General features: G+C 45.5%; 1 pseudogene; it reads right to left on the bottom strand.

Moving 5' to 3' along the window:
* Positions 1-3,915: 3,915 nt before the first annotated feature.
* Positions 3,916-6,658, bottom strand: LOC126513288 (SHC-transforming protein 1-like; annotated as a pseudogene).
* Positions 6,659-20,084: the final 13,426 nt, after the last annotated feature.

Below are 20,084 nucleotides of genomic sequence, written 5' to 3'. Positions count from 1 at the left end.
CTTGTCATGCCTCTTCAGCAGTAAGGAAGCAGAGAGAACAGGAAGTGGGATGGGGCTGGAAAACCAGGTCCACAGTCGTGTACGGAAGCTCTACCTCCTTCTGACATAGCACCCCAGCTGGGACCAAATTCAAACACACGAGTCTAGGGGTTTCACATGGAAACCACAGTTGTGGTAGAAGGGAGATTCTACTGGCCTGCTGAATTTTGGATATCTGGAGACAATCCCTGTCATTGTGTTTAGAGAAGTGTAAGAACAGCAGCAGCTACAAAAGTGCAGTAGGAGCTGTGTGTGGAAGCCAGAGGACCGCTGGTTTCATAAGAGAAAAGCTTTTCATGTCCTGTCAATCCAAAGGAATGTATCACACAACGTTGGGACACCCCAGGACACCTGAGCAATCCTGACAGGTGAGACTGAGGCACGTGGGTGCATTTGAAGACTGATCCTAATGCAGAGGCTTTCTCAGACAGTGTGCCGTTTAGTCTTTAGCTTAGGAGCTCAAGTAAAACAGGCTCACCAGAGAAAACATGGGAGCTGTAAAAGTTAGCATGCATTGCAAAGAGCCAGAGGAATGTGCTAGAGAACTGCTGAAGAGGGTCAGGAAAGAAAACTAATGTTCAGAAGACTGATGCCCTGAATTCAGCCCCTGGGACCCATAAACGGTGAAAGGAGAGAACTGACTTCTGCAAGCTGTCTTCTGACCGCCAAATGCGTGTGTGGCATGTGCTCCTTCCCCCTGCCCTGCATACAAACTAAAATGTAATTAAAATATTTAGATGGTTTAGTGTAGTGTGTATGATGGAGTTGATGAGTTATTCAGCTAAAGTATCCCCCAGATAATCATGTTCCATGAGAAGGTTCATTGGACATCATTCAACAAAACCAGAGACGTGTACAACATTTAGGAAGCTCTTTGTAGGCCAGTTTGTCTACTAGGGAGATGTCGGGCTCAGTGTCCCCATGATGAGTTAAACAGAACGGTGCCTTAAGTAGTGTGCCCAGTTGCCAAAAGTCAAGTTATAGTATAATGACCGTCAAGGTGAGAGTAGCCAAGGAGACATAACCTGCAGGGCTATGAAGGTTAGCACACAGTAGTTGAGTGGCCAGACAGATGGGCAAGTCAAGAAGACCACATGTATCAATTGACAAAATTAAGGCTAAAATGATAGGAAGGCTGAGAGTTGGGCCCCAGTTATGTAGTGCGTGGGTCATCTCATGAACCAGAGCAAATCTGCAGTTGCTTCTTGTCAAGTGTTTGGTCATGGTAATGATGATAAATAACCCACCACCCTAATAAAGTCCCTGAGGTCTGTATTTGCATCAGTTTTCTAGTAACGTTACCAATAAAGACAAGAGGATATGAAACCCTTTCGAGGCTTGGTGTCTGTTAGACCTAATAGTCTGCGTCGACATCCAAAACTGCCCGTTTCCATGAGTGTGAAGGAGATTTGAGCTAGCTCTTGTAGACCAGGCTGGCCTCAAACTCACAGAGAGGTCTGCCTGCCTCTGCCTCCCGAATGCTGGGATTAAAGGCGTGCACCGCCACTGCCTGGCTTAAATTTAGAATGCTTTTACTGGATTTGTAGAAGGCTGAATAGAACCCCTAAAACTCACTACTGATTTCAGCCTGCTATGGTACAACTGACATCAGTGACTTCCACTAGCAACTGCAGTGTTACTGCATGCAGATGTGCAGCCATTTGGTTGTTGTACTGGCTTTCATCTTTGATGTGTTTGTACTTGTTTTCTTCATGCGTGTGTGGTGCCCAGAAGTTAACTCTGAACATTGTTCCTTTTTGCTTTCCACCTTACTTTTGTGAGACAAGGCCTCTTAGTGAAGCTAGAGCTGGCCACTTTGGCTTGACTGGCCTGCCAGCGAGTTCTGGGGACCTGCAGGTTTGCAGCCTTCAGCACTGGGTTAGGGTGTGTAGACCCAGGCCCAGCTCTTTTGTATGTGTTGGAGACTCAAAATCAGGGCCTTCTGTTTGCACAGTAAGTAGGTTGCCTGCTGAGCCTCCAGCTTTGTGGACATTGCTGGGAGCACTTTGCCCTCTCTGTGTCTGTCTGTCTATCTCCGTGTGTGTGTGTGTGTGTGTGTGTGTGTGTGTGTGTGTGTGTGTGTGTGTCTTTTACTTTACACAGTGTTATACAGCTCAGTTGCTTCTATGAGCCTTCACTGTCTTCTGGAATTATTGCTGTTTTTTTATTTTGAATTGCAAGGTAAAATGTATTTAGTGTTCAAGCTGATAAACTTTGATAAACTCACAAAGCCACCTTGACAGTCACTTTCAGAACTTTTTTCCTTTCCTCTCGTTTTATGCTTTCTACAAATACAGCTGCTACGGACATCTGTGCCTCCCGCCCTCCGGAGTGGGAGGACCGAGTGGTGTAAGGCAACCATCAAGCCACAGTTCAAAGCCAGGTCAGTCATTTTACATTTCAAGGCCCTCTTGCTTTGCTCCTCAACATTTGTGTAATGTGCGCGCGTGCACACACACACACACACACACACACACACACACACGTCCACTAATATTGTTGTATTATAGCTAATTGAGCTTTTGATGATTATAAAGTCTTTCATCTTAGTAATATTCTTTGCCTTGAAGTTTATCTTCTCTGCTATTATGGCCAGTCCCATTTTCTATTAGTTTGAGCTAATAGAAACTAGATTAGTTTTACTGTTTATTGTCTTTTGAAAACCTTTTACTGTTTCTTTTCGGTGTTCAGTGGTCAGGATTGAACCAGGACCTCATGCACACCCACCTAACTCCATCCCTAGCCCTCATCTTTGACTTTAACCTGTTGTATGTACATATTTAAAGAGAGCTTCTTGTATGCAGTACGATAGTTGGATGTTAAATTTTTTAACATTTATTTTTATGGGGTATTTGTGTGTGTGACTGTGTGTCTGTGTATGTGTGTTTGCTTGTAAGTAGGCACATGTTTATGAGGAGGCCTTCAGAGGCCAGGAGAAGCATTAAATCCCCTAGAGCTCAACTACAGGTAGTTGTGAGTTGTGCGATACGAATGCCAGGAACCAAATTCTGGTCCTCTGTTAAACGCCCCGAGTATTTTTACCCTCTGAACCGTATCTCCTATTCTGGTCATTATATTATTATTTGGTGGGAAAGAATCTATTTTTTGTTTAGGGCATTTAAATCACTTTTAATATAATCATCTTGTAGTTGAATTTATAGTGGCTCTAGTTTTCAGTTTATCGCATCTCTCCTGTGTTTCCCTGTGCTCTTTTTCTGATGAATTAGATCATAACAATTCAAAACAATACAAAAAAGAAGTACTTCGGTCTTCTCTCCTTTACTGGCGTAGCTGTGGTGGGCCGCTCGGCCTCACTGTCGCTTGCAATTCTTGGAGGCTTCATCACCTGCTGCACAGGGGGAGACTTACGCTGAATTCTCTTCCCACCCTATCCCTCCTGATCTGTGTATCGACATCGTACCTCTTATTTTACACGTGGAGGGCCTAGCTGGACGTGTCTACCCATGATCCTCTTCTCCCTCCCACCTCAAGGTGTCATCTGGGTTCCATGTGATCCACCCTTGCTGGACTCTGGCCGCGGGGTTTATTAAGGTTGGGGTAATTGCATGATTCAGCTTATTTATTGCTCAGCTCTTAGGGACTGGTGTCTCCTTTATTATTTACCATCTTAAAAGCTGTTGCTTCATCTCCTTTGTCCTATTGTCGTCCTTGCCACTGGAGAGAAAATCTTGTCACTGCTGCTCCGTCCCATCATGGATATCACAACCCAGATACGTTTAATACAGGCTGATTTTATTTTTGAAGAAATACGGTCTTTAATAAAGACTATTTCCCATTGGTATAAGACATTCAAACGAAAAAAAATAGGCGATGGTCAAGATAGAAAGCCAGCCTCCACCCCCTTGTCTACAAGGCCTACAACAGTTGAGCTTGCAAGGTTTCTGCCTTGGCTGCATCGGCCTGCAGGCGGAAGGTGAAAGGTAGGATCTGAGGTAAACTTTAGCATCACGGCCCCACAACCCTATATAACCAAACTTCTGCTCAGGTCTCTTAAGGAAGAAGAAGGAAACAAGAATCCTGGCCTAGTTCCTTTCCTAGTGCCAGAGAGTGTAAACTCTCAACAGTTGTAAACATAGATTTGAAAAGGTCAACAAGGTGATGTCTAAATGTAATCGGTTATCAAATTTTGTGCTCAAAAGTAAGCAATGGTAAACAAAATCAGGAAAATAAAGTTGCAGCCCTGAACTGTATGCATGTAAAAAAGAAGCAAAAGAATGTTTTTCCAGACCTACAGTTGGTACTGGGGATGGCCTACTGCTACAGTCTCTGTGTCTCCAAAACCCACCTCAGGGTCAACTGTACACAGAGTGAGGCCCAAACCATCACACACCCATCCAAAGGAGGGAGAGTGGATGGGGTTGCAGGAAGGAGGGCTAGGCTCTGACTGAGCTATAACACACATGCAGGCATGGGAGGGGCAGGCTTGAGAAATGTGTGGACCTCTTAAAGGAAGAGATCAAGGCCAGGAGGCCCTGAGCAAGGCAGGGTTCAATCCTGTGCCTCCCCCCTCCACCACTGGGAGGGAGCTCGGGGGGGGGGCAATTTGTCTGTCTATCTCTGGTTTTTGGAGTCAGGGTTTCTCTGCATAGCCCTGGAGCTCACTAAGTTGAAGAGTAGACCAGACTGACCTCACAATCCTCTTGTCTCTGCCTCCTGAGTGCTGTGATTAAAGGCCTGTGCCACCAGAGCCCCAAGAGATTGGGGCAATCTTTTGAGGGCTGTACGACCACAATGCAGAGGAGAATGGGGCTGCCACTTCTCCCCCATTCTTCCTAAACACAGGAAGGGGTGCTGAGCCTGGCAGTGTTCCGGAAGCCAAGGTGTTAGTAACCCCTGTTCACAGTGATGGGCTGGGGAACTCTGCAGACCTAGGAGATGGTCAAAGGTGCAAAGTTGTAAGGGAAAGCGTAGGAATAGGATGTGTTAGGAGGGATCTGGAGTACCGTGAAGACCAGAGTAAACCAGATATGATTATTTCCCTTCCCCCAGAGGGGGATTGCTCCACAGGGACTACCGCCATCCTAAGACCTCCCCCTTTGAGGGGAAGAACATGAGGTTGACTCGGGCAAGGAATCACTCTGTACATTAATACTTTGGTGAGGTTTAGGCAGAGGCAGGATGCTATCACAGGCTCCTAACTAAAACCGTCTCTCTCAGGTGGGCACAAAAACCTAATGTCCACACTGCTCCTAGCTCCTACCCAAGGCCGGAGCCACCAAACGGATGTCCTATGAGTTAGAGAAACCGGTGGAAGGGGATAAGGGGCGCGCCCTCCAGGGAAGGCTGGGAAGGAGCACCCTTTCCGATCCATGGGCTGTTGGAGCCACAGTTCACTGCCTGCAGAGCGGATGGGCAAGCGACTGTCCATGTGGTAGCTGATGAGGTGACTGGCACTCTCAAAGCGGCGATCCTTTGTCCACACCACACCTTCAGGGTCCACTAGAGCTGCCCCTTCTGCAGGCCAGTGAGCCTGTACCGGCCAGGTGCGGCTGCGCGCTCACACCAGCTGTGCTCCAGCCTCCCACCGGCTCTGCCTCCGGTGGGACTAGGACTGCCTTTGGAGCTGCTCAGCCATGGGAATGGACTGGAAGGTGGAGGCACCCGAAGGGCATCTTCAAAGGGCTACACGTCAGAAGACTCAGGGTGCACTGCCATTAACAGAAGGATGGGGTGGGGCTTGTCTAGATTCGGGATATTGACATAGGAGGGAATCGTCTGCCAGGGCAGGGTGGTGGAGGTGATGTTTATGGACTTCAGGGTCTCCTGCAGCACACTGCCCTATAAGCAGTGTAGTCCCCAAGTGGGTAGTCACTGACCATCTGGGTAGTCAGCAGAGTGGGCTTAGCAGCCCCTGCCCGAAGCCTCATGTCTACCACCCACCACGAGGGGCTCCATTCCTAAGATGTCATCGTCATCGTAACATTGATGGTCTTCCTCCTCCTCATCTCATGCTGAACCAGCAAAGTCAGCCATGCCGTTATGGGGCCTGACCAGCTTGGCTGGATTCCTGAGATATTGTTTGAAGCACAACTCTGACGTGCGGATGCCACCCCGAGTAAGCCCTTAGGACACTTCGGGACATGACAGGCTCTCTGATTCACAGTCTTGGACAGCATAGGTGACATGCTCAGCTGTGCCAGGCGCAAGGGAGATGGATTGCATGTGATGGCTGGCAATGATCTGTTTGCTGTCTGCTGCTGTGAGGTCCAGGCTGCCGGAGGGCACAGTGGGAGCCCATTCCACACACTTCAGGTTACTCCTCCCCAGGATAGAGCTGGCCGGGTGACTACCTGGCTTTCTCCTCTTTCTTGCCCCTTTGGTACCTGGCACAGCTTCACCCATTAAACCGATGGTCTCCCTAGTGACCTGTGACTGGGTACTGAAGTCAAGGGCTCGCATTGGTAGCAGTGCCCATGACCCATGCACCAAACCTCGTAGGAAACCCCAGGTCCATGGCTTTGTCTTTGGTATGCAGCCAGCTTCGTGTAGGCTTCTTAGCAAAACTCCTGTGTCTGGTCAACTCCCCCCCCCCCACACACACCAGCTGGCCCTCTTCCACCTGAGTCCTCCGCCTGTCACCTGTACTCAGCTTGTTCATGTCCACGGTTGCATGGTGAGTCCACACCTCACCATGGGACAATCTGTTTCTAGATCACGCCAACTGTCAGCTTAGGTCCCTGCCCCAACTTTGTTTCTCCCTAGCCTGGGCCTCCCAGACAAACTTTATTACAGTTCCACCTGTAGTGGATATCACAGCCCAGATACATTCCAATGCAAACTATGTTTTTTTTTTTTAACTTGGCATATCGTTTCTTCATACCTCTATAAAGTCTGTCTACTGTATCGAGTCTACCAAACAAAAGATGTGTGGCCAAATTCAGTTTGTAAAACAGTGTGGCCCTATTTCTAAATCAGTAAACTTAGTTGCAATAATATTTTTTCCTTTAAAAGTGCCAGTAGTGCCAACTGTGGTGGCTGTGCAGTTTAGCTTTTGCCCACTTGACACAGACTAGAGACGCGTGAGAGGGGCCTTCACTGAGGAGTTGCCTCCGTAAGATTGGCCTGTGGGCTTTGTCTTGGTTGATGTGGGAGGGCCTAGCACACTGCGAGGGATGCCACCCCGGCCAGGTGGTCCTGGATGGTAGAACAGTGGAGCGAGCCAGTAAGCAGCATTCCTCTGTGCTCCCTACTTCATTTCTGTCTCTGGGTTCCCGCTTGAGTCCCTGCTCTGATGGCCCATGATAATGGATGATAACAAGGTGTAATCGTGAGCCAGAGAAAAACCCTTTCCTCTCTAAGTTGCTTTTGGCCAGTGTTTCATCATAGCAACAGAGAAGCAAGCTTCAACAGTGGTATATATCTGTAATCCCAACACTGCTGGTGTGTGTATGCATGTGTGCATATGTGCGTGTGTGCATGCATGTGTGTGTGTGCACGCATGCATGTGTGCAGATCAAGACTGCAAAGCCAGTTTTGTCTATATAGCTAGTTTGAGCTAGCCAGGATGGCATGATACTCTGTCTCAAAAAGACCCACTTCCCTTCAAAATTCTGCTAATGATTTTCCATCAGCAAACTAAGAAAAATTGTCACCATGGCATTGTTGGTGAGTATTTACATTAAAATATATTGATTGATTTTCAATTTGCCTTTTTCCCTGGTCTGGACTGTCATACAACTTGCAGTCTTTCTGTCTCCACTCTGTCTGTGATCTGCTTGGAAATATGGATTGCAGTTCTGTACCCAAATCCCCAGCTTTTATAAAAATTTTAATGTGAAGTGTATCTTGGACTTTATGGAAGAGACCGTGGTAATCTTTGACACACATACACACACCACATGTGTATATAAATATACATATATATTTAAAGTTTTAGAAATTCCTTTTCCATGCACAGAGATTAATTTATGAAAATCTTGTTTTAAGACTTTATTATTATTACTGTTTTTGAAGTTATGTATCAGGGGTGCCATGTACACGTGAGGGAGGATGCTTGCGGAGCCAGAAGCATCAGGTCCCCTCCTCCTCCAAGCTGGAGCTATGGCAGTTGTGAGCCACCTGCTGTGAGTGCTGGGGACAGAATTCACCCACAATCCCACAGCTGTGTTCAGCACAGAAATATGCGGTTTTGACAGGTCTCTCGGAGAGCCTATTGTTCTAACATTTGTGTCCTAAAATAGGTGTGCCTCTTGTCTCCCCATGGCTACCTGAGAGGAGAGGACGTGAGGAAATTCCAGTTGGGAGGAAACGTCAAATGAGGAGCTGTCTCCGTCAGATTATCTTATAGTCATGTCTGTGTGGGTGTTTTCTTGATTGATGATTGATGGGGGGGGGGGCAGCCCACTGTGTGAGGTACCACGGCCGAGCAGGTGGTCCTGGGTGGAATAAGCGAGCGAGCGAGCAAGCCAGTGACGAGAGCCCTGCTGGTTTCGCTTCAGGTTTCTGCCTAGGGTTCTTGCCGTATCGTTCCTCAGTTGATGGGCCGTAAAGTGTAAGCTAGACCAACTACTTTCATCCCGAGTGCTTGGGGTCGGTGTTCTATTATAGAACCAAAGGAGCCACCTAGGACAGAACCTTCCACCGCTGTGGCATGTGATGTGATTGCAGGCTCCAGTGTAGTTATGTCAAATGGCCATCGTTGCCAAACAGACCTGGTTGCCTTCAGAGTGTGTGTGAAGGATGGAGCGGTTACACCTGTGGGGAAGGCAGGCATTTCAATCTAAACTTGGCCCCTAGCAAGGTTAACACTTTCCTTTGACAGGCAGCTATAGTAATGAAATGATTTAAGAAGGATTATGAACATGGGAAACTAAGCTCTCCAGGGCATAATTGTCAGGCTGCAAAGAAAATAAATGGTACCAAATGATCCCTGGTGGTGGTAGGGATGGCTGTGAAATTTGGTCACGCTGGGAATCTTTATTCAGCATCACTTGTAAGTCTTTGGCTCATGGATGAATCCTCAGGGCAAACTCACTCCAAGCACTGAGGATGTAAGATTTCACTACAGTTCAACTTCCTGGGCCACAGATGCACAGAGCCCTCCACTCGGGAGTAAATAAGGGAAATGTGAAGAGAATTGTCTCGGGATACTTGTCATTGCGCATGGGCCTGGGTGTATGTGGAGATTCACATGGGCACCAGCAAGGGAATGGTGAATGGAGGGTATCCCCTGAGCAAAGTGCCTGAGTTTCTCACAGATCTGAAATCCCGAGTGAAAACAAAAGCAGACTTTTGGATCAATAGCTTGCATAACATAAAAATGCCTTAGTGCCAGAAAATGAGGATGGTGTAGTAGAATAGGATCATAAACCCATGCAGCAGATATGAAAACACCTTGCTATTTTAGAGTTCAAGTCTGCGGTTCCTTGTGTAAGGTGCGGTTTGTTATATATGTGAGGCACAGGGAATGAATGAGCAAAGTCTGGAAGGTCTCAGATAACACAGTACAGTGAGTTCCCTCCTAACGTGATACAAGTTTACCTGAAGCTCCGGGAGCAAAAGGAACAACATAAGCCGGGCTCACGCGCTCCGCACAGCTTTGCGTTCTGACCTCTGTGTGTGATGCCAAGCTAAACCCGAGGAACTCATCAAGTCACGCTGCTTTGTTGGTCGTATTTTTGTTTTAAAAAAGAATTGTTGTACTTAATGTTATCAGACAGTTATAATAATAAAGAACACTGGTGTTATTGAAGCTTTATTTGCCTAGAAACCTTTTTGTTGCATGAAAGGCAAGTTTAAAGAATATTTTACCTCTGAGTTTCAGTTGGGATGCTATCCAGACCCCTCAACCAAGCTTTGAACCAGCGTCTAAAGGAAATGTTTGATCGTCTTTGTCTTTCAACTTGACAAAATGTTCTTCTCCTTTGAAGTACACGTTTTGATTTATGTGTGATTGTCAACCAGTTTTAGAAATGTAAAGCTCTTGGGGATAAGATATGAGCCTTTTTGTTTAACTTTTGAACACCCTCCCAAGTGTCTACCCTACTGAGGTCGATCCCCAAAAGTATTTCTCATTAGACCTTTATTCTCCCTGTACTGGTTTGGAAGAAGTTAAAAAAAAAAAAAGATTGTTGAGCTTTCATTTCTGTCAATGCATTGGTATTGGTTTATATTCATGAAGAGACTGGCATTTCGTCTGAGTAGGTGACTGAGTAAGTGCTTGCTGTAGAAGCACGAAGCCCCAACTTCAAATCTGTAGAACTTGTGTAAAAAGCCCGGCTTGATCTCTGGAGTCTGTGGTCTCAGTTCTGTGAAGGACAGGGGCAGGAAGATCTCGGGGGCTTGCTGGCTGCCAGACTGGTTCTTGGTTAAGCAAGAAACCTGTCTCAAGGGAACAAGGTAGAAAGTGATTGTTATATGCTTGACAACCTTCCTCTGATCTCTGCATGTAACTGCATGCACACATGTGCACACACACACATACTCAGAAAGAGAAAGAGAGACAGAGAGTGACAGAGACAGAACAAGACAGAGAGACAAAGACAGAGACAGAGTGACAGACACAGAAAAAGACAAAGAGACAGAGTGACAGACACAGAAAAAGACAGACAAAGAGACAGAGTGACAGAGACACAGAAAAAGAGAGACAGAGAGGAGAGAGCAGAGGCAGCAGGGGAAAGTTACGAGGTTGATACTTAAGAAACTTATAAGTGCTCTGTGGACTTAAAACCGTAATTGTGGTCTTATGGGACAAAACTATACTTGTGCTCAAAATGAACAAGAAACACCAGATTCTAACCCTGTAGTAACTGTTCTTCTGCCAGCGAGAGAAACTCCAGAGAAAGAAGATAAACACATACTTTGCTATGAAGAAGGTTTATGATTATAAAGTAGTTTGCAGGTTAAAGTAGGGTTCTTGACTGAAACCTAAAACTAATTTTCTCAAATGCTTCGAGCTTGGCATCCTTGCCCAGGATCACTTTTCCTCTATAAGTGGGTAAATAAAAGGGCAAAGAGGAGTCACAATAAGGATAAAAAAGATGATGATAAGGAACAGGGAAGAACGATAATTGATTAAAATACATCATATGAGTCACACACAGAATAAAAAAAGATAACCAAATCTTTGTTTAAAATGATCTTTTTGGACCCAGAAGTTAGTTAATTTTCAGTCCGAGGCCTCTGATGTTGCCTTAGTTTTTGTTACTAGAAGTCTATTCTGACTATAGACAACCAACTCCACCCACCGGCTTTGTTTTGGCAGAGAGCCATGCCAGCGGCAGTTTCACCATTAGGAATCATGCATTAAGTGCTCACACAGCCATTAATAGGTAGTAGCATCATTATGTGCAGTTCAGTAAATACATTTGTGTATCACACTCCATCGTGGATAACACAGCGATAATGAGAACATCGGATCACCTTCTCTGGGCTCTTGTCATCCGCTCAGTTTTCATTTAAAAAGGCGCTTCATTTGGCTGGCTCCCAGAGAGTTCTTCACTCATCAGCACGTGGATCCTTTTAGTCCCAGAGTGTGAGCCGCTGACCTCCATCTGTGTGTCTGCACTGAGGGAAATCTAGAAATAGACAGGAGAGCGTCCCCTGAGCCCGCTGCTTTGTTAGAAGGCACAGGACAGCAGAGAGGCTCTTTAAGGGAGAGCCATCATTGTCCTCTGCAGATGCGGGAGAATGAAGCCAGCCAAAGGGCTGTGGCAGAGACAGAGAGCCAGCTGCTCTTCAGAGGAGGAACCGTGATTCCCTGCAGGCTTCCCATGACCGGAAGGACGCCACGCCAGAACCTTGGCTGTTAGTGGCAGAAAAGCCCGGAGGAGCTGGAAACGGACACAGGCACCTCTCAGAAACAAGAGCAACGAGAAGAGGGTTTTCAGGGTTGGCGTCACTTCTCAGCTCATCCTCCTAGTCTGGCTCCCGGGACAGCCTTCCTGTCACCAAGCTCCAGGATGCCCCATTGAACATCAGCTGCCGCTCACCTGTGCACTGCCTTATGCTCGTGGCTGGTACCCTCAGCCCTTTGCCTTTTCCTTCCACAGCCTCCACTTACCTCTGCCCTTCTTTCTCGCCTTCTTTATTCTCTCTTTTCTCCACTTTAAATCCCACATCTTAACGTCGTCACTAATGTGTAAATGTGCGCATTGTGCTACCCCTTACCCGCTTTCCAGGCTTCCCTTCCATTTGCTGAATGTACTCTTGGAGTTTCCTTAGATGATCCAAAGGAACAACGGAACTCTGTATACCTTTAGGAATGAGGGTAAACTAAGTTAGAAACACGGTTTACTTGCTGACGGTTGCACACATGAAAAATTCTGTGCCGAGGCAGAACAGGGGCTGCAGAAAGCCACATCAAAATTAACATGAGAAAAGCCAGCTGGCAAAGGTTTAGGAACTCTTGCTACTGGGGCTAAGAGAAATAAACATCTTTGTGGACCAAGCCCCAGGAGCCAGAGAGCAGATGTGTGCTGTGTTAATTTCCTGGAGAGGGTTCAGCAGTGGGGATGGCTTGTGGTTTTGTGCTCGGCTCCCAGTTCACCAGCTCGTTCCCCTTCTTGGGAGCGCTCAGACTTCCTCACACGTGATTGTTTTCTGTTTCTAACTGTGTATCCACGGTGCAGTCTGTTGTCCTGGGACAGGCGGATCTAGAAATTGTAGTGGGTCTTCCTGAGACTCAGAGCCTAGAACATTCTATCATCTTGCTATGAAGATACTTTTTTTTCTTCTCTTCTCACTGATCAGGAACTCATTATTTAGAGATTCCTTGCTTTTGGCATTGTACATCCTCTGTGTCACTGATCAGAGTTCTATGTGAATCATCCCTCCATTTAAGGTGTGTGTATATATGTGTGTGTGTGTGTGTGTGTTGGCACACCATAGCGCATGTGTGGAGGTCAGGAGATGGCTTTTGAGAGTCGGTTCTCTCTTTGTATCATGTGGGTCCCAACAATGGGGCTCAGGTTCTCAGCCATGGCGGCAAGTCCCTTTCCCCTCTGAATTATGTCATGTGTCCAAAGTTTTCTGGCTTTTTTTTTTTTTTTTTTTAACTTAAGCCATTTGGATTTCTGCTGGAATTATATCCTAAATTCCAAATCCTTAGATATTCAATATTAGAAGAGTTTTTCTTATTTCCACATTGACACAAATTCATGACCCCTACAATGTGATCATCACATTTTAAAATAATTTAATAAATTTACTTATAAGCATAATTAAAAGTAATTATGTCATACTTTGTACAACAACATTTATGTTCCATTTCTTTAATTCTTATTTACAAAAAGTGATTACTATAAGCACTTGAGACTGGAATTAATGGATGTATTTCTGGGTTTTGTTTAAATATTTGATTTGATGTTATCTACTAATTGGGGTTTTTGATAACCCTGGATACTGTTGGTTTGTTTTCTCACAGAGTAGTTAGTAGGAGATTATTTGGGGTTTTAAAGGGTAACTCTTAACACAGAGTTAATTTTACCAAGCATTTTATCTCTGATATTTTAAATTACAAATCTTTGTTAGTATAGTAACTTTTAACACTTTCTTTTAAGAGTCTTTGGGAATAAGGTCTGTTTATAAGCTTAGTTTATTGAACATCATTTCCTCTGACTAAGGGAAGTGTGGTTTGGAGTTAATGAAACATTAGAGTCATTTTTACCTCTTTGGCTCAGCATCTAACCACCTTGTTTCAGTGGCCCCTGCGACTCTCTACCATTTAACACTCTTTTCATTCTGCTTCTTGCCTTGTTAACCAGAGTTTACTTTACTACTTGTGTGTGTATATATATATATATATATATATATATATCCACACATACATATGTATATATACATATATGAAAACATCAAATATGCTATTTAATATATAGCATATTATGCATTAACCTATTTTCTCTTTATTATTGCCAGAGCTTTTAAGATGTGTTAAGCAGGGCTGGAGAGATGGCTCAGAGGGTAAGAGCACTGGCTGTTCTTCCGGAGTTCCCGAGTTCAATTCCCAGCAACCACATGGTGGCTCACAACCATCTGTAATGAGACCTGGTGCCTTCCTTGCCAGCATTGTATGCTTAATAAATAAATAAATAAATAAATCTTTTTTTTTTTTTAAAAGATGTATTAAGCACTCCATGTAGATTTTAAAATGACAGCTATTCACAATATAGTCCAGCCCTCGACCTGGGTATGGCTAATCTCGTTCTCCATTCCCATAGACATCTCATTTACATACCTAGCTGTTCTTTTTCCTGTATTCCCTCTGACAGAGACCAGCGCTGTTGTCAATGTTAAAAGACACATCATACTTTTTTTTTTTTTAAAATGGACAAAGTATTTGCGGTTGTTCTAGTTTGCTGTTACTGTGATATATACAAGGACAGAAAGCCCACTGGGGCGGACAAGGTCTATTTGGCTCACCTGTAACAGCCCTTCATCAAGGCGCAGCAGGGCGGGAGCTGAAGGCAGGCACCTGGAGGCAGGAACTAAAACAGAAACCACAAGGAAATGTTGACTGTTAGCTTGCTTCCAGGATTTTGCTCAGCTGTTTTCTTATCCAGCCCAGACCTACCTGCTTAGGGATGGCGCTGCCCACAGTGGCCTGGGCCATCCCACAGCAAACAGGCGTCCCACAGAAAACAAGAAAATGACCTCACAGAGCTGGCCACAGGCCAGTCTGATCCCAGCAGCTCTTCAGTTGAGGTGGTTCCCTGTGCAGGTGACTCTGGCTGCGCCAAGGTGACAGCCGAGTCTAATGACCACAGGGGCTTTAAAGTGTTCCCTGAAGTGACAACGGTATTCCCTGAAGTGACAATGGTAGATGATATGACATGAAAATAGTGCTTAGTTTGGGCGGTGGCATCAGCGTGGTCTCTAAACTGGAAAAACAGGAAAATAAGGGCGCAAGATTCTCTCCTTGTCTAAATTTGACGACCGTCTGAGCTTCCAGGCTCCTTATGTTCCCTTGTAGAGTACAATCAATGAGAAAACAGATGAGTGGTTTCCATCTGAAGCCTTCATCCTGGCTGTCTTGCCGCCTCCACTCAGGAGAGGCTCTTCAGCGCCACCCTCTGTCCGTTGGTGGTTTAGCCCGAGTCAGGCCTCCTTTGCTTCCTCTGGGTGATTTCAGCACTGACTCCCTCTGGCTCAAGTAAGAGACAATGACTGCTTCCCCTTTTCCAAGCCCTGCCTCAGTGCACCCCTTGAGACAAGCGCCTTCCACTGCCGTTAGTATGCATCGTGAATGCTCTTTCCCTAAATCAGCAGAGACTATCGTACTCCAGGGAAGGTTGGTATTGCTTTCAGATTTTTCTTATTTCTGCCTTGGAGTGATGTTGTTAACACGGTCTTCAAATTACAGAAAGAGAAAAATGTGTGCAATGTACGTGAGGCCCAATCAGATGAGAATTAAACATGTAGAAGGCAACTAAGGAAGAAATCCTTGCAGAAAAGGGGATTTGTTGTAAACCTTGGGGTGGGTAGGAGACTCATCAAATCTGAGAGCTAGGTAATCCAGGAAGACACTCACCCACTCTGAAGGGCATTAGCAACACTGCTTTAGTCTGGCAGGTGGTGGGATAAGTTGAAAACCTTCACTGTGGGACTTTAGTTCGCATTCAGAACGAGCACTTCTTGAAAGGCAGCTTCTGCTGGGTGACAGGGTAAGCCCACAAATGGCTTGAAGTAATAGCCCTAAAAGTGAATGGATGATATGGCCATGTTTCTCATCTCCGGAAGAATTAAAACTCAAAATGTAAAATAAATAAAATCTAAAATATATTTTTTGTGGAGATGAAACATGCACATGAAATATATTACATTTTCCTCTTTAATTTTGGATTTCAAGTAGGAAATCTAAATGATAACTGATTTCGAATCATGGTTTTAAGCTGAATTTGCAGCCTTTTGGTTGTCTGTCTGTCTGTGGTAGGTCTCTCTGAGTCCCGGGGTGGCTAACCTTGAACCTCTGCTTCTCCTGCTCTTGCCTCCCAAGAGCTGTGATGACAATCATCACTGGGTTCACAGTGATTTATGCCATATGAGATGCCGGGGTCGAGAGTATGGCTCAGTGTTAGAATGTGTACCCAGAAACTGTCTCAAAGCTTTCAAAGATGTGTTGCTAAGCGAACCCCTCCCTTTTCCACCCTGTCTCTTGTTCTCTACCCCTGAGGGTAATAGTTTCTCAAACGAAACTTGCTGTAAATTTGAATTAAACACCTATCATATAAAAAAGAGGAAATGTTTACTTTATCACTGGGTGAACACAAACAAAAAAAAATGACAGAATTAGCAAATCTCTCCACAGTTGTTTTGCCATTTACATGTTTTTGCTGATTATGTTATACTAAAAGCAATTCCTTGCCTGACTTTTCATTTCTGACAGAATTGTTATGCCTTGGTGACAGACTGAACATTGGCTTGAGACATCTTGTCAGGGAGATGTCTAGAGCGAATGAAGAAGCTGTGCCGGAGTATCTCTCCTGGGCGTTTCAGTCATTTCTCAGAGGAGCCTCACAGTAGCCCTGAGGTGTAGGTCATATTTACTCCACTGTACGGAGCGGCAAAATAGCAGTTAGACCATTGACACAGATGGTAATTCTGGATCGCAGATTCTGATCCACAGCCCTCTGGATTCAGTTTCTGTTTCATTGATTCATTATTCAGCTCTCTTGGGCCCCTGCATCTTCTACACAACTGGTGCCAAGGACAGGAACAAAACCTAATGATTTCCACTTTGATGAATTGTGGAAGGCATGGGCTTTTAGTTTTTTAAGTAACGACTATCTTTCCAAGCACACAAATATGAATCCGTTAAATATTGGGCGACAAGCGACAACCAGCATGCTGCTTGTTCAAAGCCCCCATAACCTGATAGAAGAAATGTTTATTGTGTACAAATCTTGCAAGGATGCCGCCATGACATCAGGGCACTTTGGGGCGATATTGCTGGTTGAGGGACCTAGCAAAGCCACCTTCAGGGAATTAAAAGGTGTGCATACAGTGTGTGTCCTGGCAAAGAGACAAGGTCACTGTCTCCAAGAACCAATTACACACGCCTTCGGGGCACAGCACAGAGTGAACAACAGATGTGCGTAAGAGTGACTTTGAATTTGGTGGTTATGATAGGGATGGCAGGGTATATAGAAGGTATATGTGCTAGTTAAGTTCCTTCCGTGCTGGGCCTCCTCACAGGCTCCTGGGGTGTCCTCAGGGCTTCCTCCCTAGAGCTAGCATTCCAATGGCCAGAGGAAAAGGGGCAGTTCTTTCCTGTGTTGGTCACACAGGACTTGTGTGGAAGAAGGGCCACACAAAGACCTGGAGAGGCGAGGATCACTCGGCGTCACCTTGGACAGTGCCCACTCCAGGCATCTTGTCCACTGGTGATAAGAGCTGATTATTGTTGCATAAATCCCAGTTGCCTGGGACTCTGGGGGTAGAGTTCAAAGTGCTCTATTGGTCTTTGCTTTAATACAGAGAATGAGAGTGAATGAGGCAGAATGTGAGGCTTCCAAGTGTCCGTGTCCAGTCACAAAGCTCGTGAACATGTCGCCTTGCATGGCAAGAGTCAGAGTGTAGGTGTGGCTGTGCATTTTGCAGGGGAAGAAATGATTATATGGTGTCGTCTTTCCACGAAGGGAGGCACGGATGGGGCATTGACCTCTTACATCTTATTGAATCAGGGTCACTGGTCCAGGATACAGCCGTTTTCTAGGAACTGGAAGACTCAAGGACAGAGTCCTCCATGGTGCTTTTGTGTAGCACACAACTGCACCAGTGCTCTGGCCTTAGTTAGCCTCACACGCACTCCAGACTTTTGACCTCTGAAACTGAGGCGGTACTGATGTTTGCTGTATTGGAACAGCAAACATCCTTAGTTACATCCCTGAGAACTAATGTAAGGAGACAGAAGGCGGCACTGCTTTGTGGAGTGAGAATAGGAGTTCTCCTTAGGTGGCTCCTTCCCGGCCAGGCAGAAGGCTCTCACCAGTTGGCACTGTGAAGGAGGGGCAGAGTTTTACCACCACCATTGCTTGTGTGTTTGCTGAGCTTATAGGTTGTGTTCCTGTTGGTCCCTATGAGAGAAAGAGAAGCCTCGGTTGGAATGCTTCTTCGTTGCATAACTTGCTTGACAAAAAGAGAGGGAGGGAGGGGGAGAGAATCCAGTTCAATTCTGCTTTCCAACAGTGTGGCAACAGCAGGACCTGCTTGAGGCTGGTGGCTTTGAATTGGGGAGCTCTCAGAGCATGGAAGTGGGGGGGGGCTGTCTGATGCTTAAACAGTGTTGAGGTACACAGCCTGTAGCTACAGAGCCAGGAGTAAGAGCCAGGTCTCGCAGGGCCCTCAAGTGCCAGGAGAAGGAACGAGAACAGAACAGGCCACTGTCAGCTGTGTCCACAAAATAAGCCAAGTCGTGAGGACATAAAAGCAGTTTGTTAGCCAAATAAAACTATATTAATGATTAAAATGACTGGGAAACTAGTGTCACACCGAGACACCTGCAAATTAGCTTGCTGAGAATGATGCCCAGAGCTGACGCGGAAGTTATTGACACTGAATAAAACAGAGTATGTGCTTCAGTATGGTGACATTTCCCTTTCCAGTCTAGGAATTGAACCCCGACCCTCGGGCATTCTAAGTACAAGTTCTACCTATGAGCCACACCCCCAGTCACGCACTTCGATTTCTTCCCACAAGGAGTGACGCCGTGGCAATGAAAGTAGTGATAGCCACTCAGTGATGTTGGGGCCAGCATCTTCCCACCAAGGAAAACTCTTAAGTTTCAGTTGCGCCGTTTCTCCTGACAGATCTCTGAATTGATGAATTCCAGGGCTGTACATGTAGCCTCTGGGCCTGAGTGCTATGGGGGCCTTCAATGACAACACCGTTCTGTTTAAATCAGGAACAAAGTGAAGGAAAATGAACACGCACGTGTGGCCTACAGAAAGGAATCGACGTGTCGTGGCCAAAGATGTACAAAGACAAATGATGAACTGGAGAGAAGAGAACAGGGACCATGGATTCACATCCTCCTTTGAGAGCCGTCTGCTTCCACACATCCAGATGTCCATACTGATAGAATGGAGAGAAAGGCAAAGTGAAAGAAAACTGTCTCTGGAGAGGAAATGATCTTATGTAGAGAACGCTGAAGCCTCCACCCAGGAACACTTAGACTGAGAAACAAACTCAACGATGCTCCAGGACAGCAAATCAACAGACGAGAGATGAACGGATAAAGGAAACATGGCGTCTCCACACCGTGGGACCTGACTCAGCTGTAGAGAAGAACAGAATTCTCGCACAAAGAGGGTGGTACCGTCTGCTTGTCTGGTTGCGAACATTACTAGGCCTGTGTGAGGTAAAATCCAGCTGCAGGAATTACAGTGCTGTGGGCTTGGTGTTCAACACTCCTGTTGGTGAGCACCATCTATGAAGTCCACGCTTACGGTGCAGAAGCCCACAGAGCAAGCTTGCACAAGACAATGAAGCTGTTTTAGACAGCCACTCACGGGAACCTCACCCCGCATCCCTTCTAGGAGCACGGTTCTATAATATTTGATATGTGAGTGATGACTCTAGCTAATAATCAGCATGAAATGATGATAAGGCTTTATGAGAAAGGGAAAAGATGAGAAAATTGACAAGTCCAAACAACAGCTGTGGCTGTGTTAGCCGAACGTCGCCGTATGTGTTCATTTTTATCTTAATTCTCAAATGTTTAACATCTCTATGGTGAAAATGATCTTAAAGTTGAAAAATACTACACATCAAAAAGGCTAACAAAACCCATTTTTGATCTTCTATTTAGAGTCGACTTACAGCGATGTGCAAACATAAATTCATTGCTTTAAGGTTTCACTTCGTTTGTAGACAAGCAAAACAAACAATGAAATCTTTGTTTTGTCATGAGTCAGCTTGAGTGCCTACTTAAATCACCAGATTTGATTATTAATGGCTTTCCTCCAAGCCAAATTTATGTCTACAAAATGTGCCAAAGTTTTAAACGCATAGATTATAATAATCAGAGCTCTAGGAAGGGACACTAGAATTTATTTTATCTAATTTCCCACTTGACACTTTTTGCA

The sequence above is a fragment of the Alexandromys fortis genome, unplaced genomic scaffold (assembly GCF_014885135.2).
Source record: "Alexandromys fortis isolate MF-2015 unplaced genomic scaffold, M_Fortis_MF-2015_v1.1 scaffold_127, whole genome shotgun sequence".
In the NCBI taxonomy this organism is placed as follows: Eukaryota; Metazoa; Chordata; class Mammalia; order Rodentia; family Cricetidae; genus Alexandromys; species Alexandromys fortis.
Note: the sequence above shows the minus strand (reverse complement) of the source record. Positions and strands in the feature narration are given on the sequence as shown.